This window comes from Pinus tabuliformis, chromosome 6 (assembly GCF_031772625.1).
Source record: "Pinus tabuliformis cultivar Carrire ecotype Pingquan chromosome 6, CPIR1, whole genome shotgun sequence".
Taxonomy (NCBI): Eukaryota; Viridiplantae; Streptophyta; class Pinopsida; order Pinales; family Pinaceae; genus Pinus; species Pinus tabuliformis.
In genome coordinates this window covers 1,949,187,904-1,949,193,854 of record NC_142292.1, presented here as the reverse complement: position 1 = coordinate 1,949,193,854, position 5,951 = coordinate 1,949,187,904, and positions in this window count along the sequence as shown.

The window sequence follows — 5,951 nt, the reverse complement described above, 5'->3', positions numbered from 1 at the left end:
CTGTAATAAGATACAATACAATACATTATTTTTCATACTGCTTTCATGATCTAGCTGAGGCGGGCATTCCCATGCTCAACTTTATAAATTCATTTTTCTGTACATAGAACAGACAATCGTCTGATAGTAGACTGATAATTTTGATGAAATTACCATCCTTTGAGTAGGATGATTATCTACTGCAATGATGTACATGTCAATGTCTTTATATTTCCTGAATATATATTGCAGCCTGGATGGATGAAACTAGATCCAGGGTCTTCAAACTCGTTCGATCTTCACTCTAAGTACAAGTCGATCCATGTGAGAAATGTTCTGAAGTCGAACATGGAAAGACATCGCTTGATTACCGGTCAATGATGTAAACCGTTAACAAGCGCGAGAGGAATCACCGATAATGATAATGACCCTCAAGGTACTGCAGTACAATTCACGTGGTGTGAATAAAGGACTTGGCGTCGAACACCACTCAAAATCTTTCGGTCGAAGGTCATTGATGTATACCTATCGCCGGAAGTGAGAAACTTGCCATTGAGGCATGCAAGCTTCAAAGTACTGAAGGGGTTGTTCCTAGATCAACTTCTTGGATAATGAGCTGATGTCGACAAGAAGCGATCCGTCAAAGGAGGGCCTTAATGAATCCCACATCAGTGACACGGAACGGAGCTAATGATTTTGATGGAGGTGAAAACGATCTGTGACATATGATTCAGGGTGGCGGTCATGAAAGGATGAAGGATAATGTATGGCAGTGGATGGGACACGGTTGACTTTTCTGAACGACTTCTCTTGAACATGTGGTGACACTGATGCGATGGATCGGTAGCATTACCCCAAATATGGATGGTATGGCGAGACCATGGATGTGACCGGTGAATGAAACAACCCAACCCGATTGTGGTACGGAGGAAAAGTGTCATGTTCAAGAGCGACTTGCTACCATCAAAATTTTCTTTAGTTTCTCCCAATTTTTCCCCAGTCATTGCTGACCAGTACCTCTTTATTTTTGTCAAGATTGAGGAGGATAACATATGCTTGTTCTATAACCTACCCTTCGGGCAAGCCCATCGCTATGTTTTAACGAGACTAGCGATAGTGAAACTCGTTCTCGTCTAAAGACAAGTTTGTCGCTATTTAATGATTTTAACGAGTCTAACGACAAGGATAACTCGGTCCTTTTCATTTTTAGAGAGTCTGAAAAGGTACATAAAGTTAACTCCAAAGTTCCTTTTTCATCATCTAATCCCTTAAGTCTGAAAAAGTATAAAACAATACAGAAGGGATGAGTTTTCGATAGTTTTAACGAGCTGAAAAAAACAAGCGCTCGATCTTTTTGTGCAATAATCCCTCAGGTCCAAAAAGATTAAAATCTAGATGAGGGATAGCACTTCCGGTCGCTTTAATGAGCTGGAAGGCCAAGGACTCGGCAATCTTTTCATATTTTACGAGTCAGTTGAAAAGAGCTTAAAGAAGACTCGTCTTTTGAGGAACGAGTGATAAACAGGGTTAGCAGCTGATTCCAGGTACAGGTTGGAATTTTCCAATCACGGTAGTGTCACAAGGATGGCTAGGTGAAATCACTCTTCGCAGCTATTCCTCAAAATGGGTAAACAATCATATGGAGGTGAACAATCGGCCAAATGAAAAGTGGAGGTGATGGTGCAAACACGACCAAGGCTTTGATGGCTGATGATATTACATTCACTGTGGTTATTTACCGGGTAGTTCATTTTTTAACGAGCTTAAACGCGGGTGGAAACATTTGCTCGGTCTTATGTTTATTTTTTAACGACCATGAACTATGTGCTAAAACTGCTCGGATCTTGCGTTTATTTTTTAACGAGCATGAACTGTCTACTAAAACTGATCGATTACCCAGTCATATGATAAGAATGTCTCATTAATATTCTATTTTTTATGGAGCTTCATCTTACAAAGCTATGCCCCGCATCCTTTATTTATGCAAGTTAGGAAATGGCTAACCCAAAAAACAGATAAATAACCGCTCTTTGCTTGCACTCCAAAAGGTTTGCATGCCCCCAGGTATAAAGTACGATTTCACGGTTACCTCTACTTCTTTTCCGTCAAAACAATTGTTTTAACGAGAGAGGCTTACCTCTTTCAGGTTACCCAAAGATTGTCTCGTTAATATTTCAAACAAAACACTTCCTTGGCGATGTCTACCGAAATAGACAAAGGTGAGCGATGATGCCCGCCAACTCACATAACTTTGACAAAAGAATCTTATTCTAGAATAACCCCTCTTCCTAGATGGACGGGGTACAGACTAGTCATATTCTCCCGCGGAAACCTACTCTATACCCAAAGTTTTCCTACCGAAGCAGACCAGGACGCATGCCCCCTGGGTTCCAGTCATATCCTCCCGGATTACTCGCGCTCATCAGGAGGACGGACCGTGGGTTGAGACATTTCTTGCGTGAAGAGACCATTTAGGGATGGTATATGACTATTTGCGATGCGCGATCCGGGAAATGAAAGTTGGTCCACGAGCTTGACCACTCTTCCTTCATGCAGAAAACACATTACTCTAAAGAGTGAGGAGATGATGGCTCCCATGCAATATATATAGTCTCGTCCAAGGAGTAGGTTATAATCCAAGGGTCCTTGAACGACCATCATGTTCATTTGAACGGTCTTCCCTTTCAATGTTATGGGCACATTGGGGAGGATCCCTAAAGGTCGACTGGTTCCTTTATCAAAGCCTGATAGATTTCTCATTTCAGGCAAAAGCGCTGGCGAACCAAGCGCTTTCCAAGCAATAGAGGAAAGGATACTCACAGATGCCCCCTCATCAATAATAGTGCCAGCCATTACCATTATGTATATTTGAATGATAATTCTGAATGGTATGCTAGCTGGCAAGCGGGGTCTGCCTAGTTGGTTCCAGTCGAACGAGACAAGTAGGTTGCTTGGTGGTGGGACCGAATAGACGACCAGGTATGACCCTGACGAAGTTCCTTCCTGCGATAAAGGAATGGGCAAATTGCCCCCTTGTTCGTCAGAGTCTGTGTTGATGAAGAGAACTTGGACGGTGTCGTCTTTATTCTCCTCTGTGATGGTATCATTCGAAGATAGAACCTCTGAAGGCAAAACCGGGTCAATTGCCGCCTCAACCTTTTGACTTTCGTCAGGTATGGATTCAGATGGTTCATCTTCAATGATAGGTGCTTCGGCTGACCACCTAAGCGGGCCAGCCGGGTTCTCAACTAGTGAAGGACTTGGCAGGAGCTTTTGATATCCAGGAGGAAGTTGCACTCCTAAAATCGGGCGATCTTCCAAAACTCTTTTAGCCTTGTCTAAGAAGGGACAATGGTGGATGGCATGGTCACCTTCACATAGTTTGCAGGGAAATCTAGCTTTCCCTCTCTGTCCTGGGGCTTCACTTTCACTAGTTGACGGTGTGCAGTCAACATGGTTGTCAGAGGTTGACACTACCGAATTGTGCAAACGGGGAGACCAGTCCCTTAGTATCCGAGGGATGCAGGGACAATCTCTGTGGAAGTGGTCTCCCTTGCATATGACGCATGGCGATTTAGTACTTGCCAGTGCTGTGTGTGGATTTCTGTCAGACGACACTTGCTTTCCCCCAGTCGCTTTGGCTCCTTCTTCTTCTTCTCTTTCTTCTTGTTTTCCTTCTTCTCCTTAGGAACTTGGTTTTTTGTTTTACCAGTTCCGTCAAGCGAAGAGGAAGGAGGAAAAGAAGACTTAGATGAAGTAGAAGGCTGGTGGGCAACTCTGGTCTGGTCTAACTGTTGACTCGACTATTCAGGAATGGTGGTGTTCTGAACGACATTGGTTGAAAAGAGCCAGACTGGCAGGCCAATTGTCAATCCTGGAAGTGACAAAGTGGCCATGTGGGGCGCACCAACATCTCCCCAAGAGGAGAAGGGACTAGGATTTCCACTAAGGGGAATTCCTTGGTTGGTGGGCTCCATCTTTTCAACCTAAAGATCAACGCAGGAATAAAGGGTGATTGTTCCATTTAAAATAAATTGTTAACGACGCTTAGACACAACTTGCTTTTTCACTTTTAAAGAGTCGAGAAAAAGCTAAAGATGACTCTAGTCTCCTTCGATGTTTTAACGAGCCCGAAGTGACAAATGCTCGGATGGACTTTTTCTGTTATAGAGTCTAAAAAAGGCCAAAAGGAACTGCTCTGGAGTTCTAGGCAGAGGGTGTGCCAAACTTTTCGCAAAACTGCAGAATACTTTTTAGGGTACGGGCGGTCGATCTTCCTGAATGCTGTGTTCAGTGCATTGCGATCAGTAGGGCGGCCGACACGGCTTCCTAAGGATAAAGGTTTTATTCCTATAGGGGTCTCCCAATATATACGCGACGGTATGTGGGAGCACAATCCGTACTAGCTCTATCGTCCCTCAGGAGGAATCACCCACCTTCAACGAGATCGACAGTCACCAGCTTTTACGACGCCGGAACACGTCTCTAGCTTAGACCTCTATATTGTGCGTTATGTTGCAAAGCGTTGTTAAGTTCATTCAGTTTATTTTAAGTTGATCTTTTTAGAAGTTTGCCTTTCTGGATCACCATGAGATGTATGCTACAATTCCTAAATGTAGTCTAAAGATGATAAGCAAGCTTTATATCTTTTCAACTTTGAAAATCCTAGCTACTAAGGGAAAAGAAAGACACCATCTTTTCTCAAAGAGCAATCAGCACACTCTAATGCACTTTTCCTAAATCAAGCATGCAAACTATCAAAATGCAAATGCACAATGCAGGTGTTTGTTTTCCGCTTTCTTAGTATTGATGCCTACAAAGAAAGCTTTTTGTACAACTTTGAATTTGCTTTTAAATGACAAATATAAACAAGTTTACTTTTTCGAAATCAGAAAGGGTAGAAGAGAATACAACACTTTACGACTTTCGAAATGAATACTTGTTTCGACACTTAAAAGAGACAAACTCAAACCAATAAGCAAAAGTAAATGTATAATCAACTGTAAACAGCCAATGAACTCTCTCCTAAGATCACAATGAACAGATCTGAATCAACGGCTACAGGATGGTTATTTCACTCATGCAAAGGAAAACTGTAAATGACGCCACAAACACATAAAAACACTCACAGTCTTTTTGTACAAAAGGAGGCAGAATTTAAGCAGAGAAAAGGAGTTATCAGACTGGTACCTATGCTGGTTACAGGCTGCAAAAATCAGAGATCAAAACAGGGCAAAAGAGAGCAGAGAACCCCAGCTGCACAAGGCCAAACTGGTTCAGCGCAACCTCAACACTGGGGTTTTGATATTCAACGCAGGTAGCCTTCACAGGACCTGCGTTGAAATGCAGAACCTCTTCATAGGGGTCGCGCTGAAGGAGAAACGAGAGTTTCTCACTGGGTTCTGGGTCACAGATTGCTAATTAATCTACTGTTTCAGGCCAAATAAAAGCAGCAAACAAGGTACAATCAAAGGGATGCTTTGAGGGGGTACTAAGATCTATCACAAAGGATCATCAAATCATTTGTGAGTCCATTTTTCAGATCATAGACAAATCCAGTGATTGGATCAAGGCAGCAACTGTCTACTTTGCATATGAGAAGAGCAAATGCAGTTCGATTGTTACTGTTGAGTCTATGAAACAAACAATGATAGAAACACAAATAAAATGACTAAACAGATCTCCCCAGTGGAGTCGCCAATTTGTTGTGGGGAAAAATGCCTATGCAGGACGATCCTATCCACCTAAGGTGTGACAGTGCCTTAGCAACAAACAGAGACAGCTATTCTAATATTTCTTCCTTTATGAATTAAGAATGAAGAGAGATAGATGGACTAACCGGTGTCTTCCATTTGTCCCTCAATCCGGTCTCTCTTCTCTTTGGGTGTTCACAGCTACTTGCCTTCTTGCTTGCCCAGCTTCAACGGGTTCATACGAGATCACAAGAGAACAGCTACTTGCCTTCTCGCTAG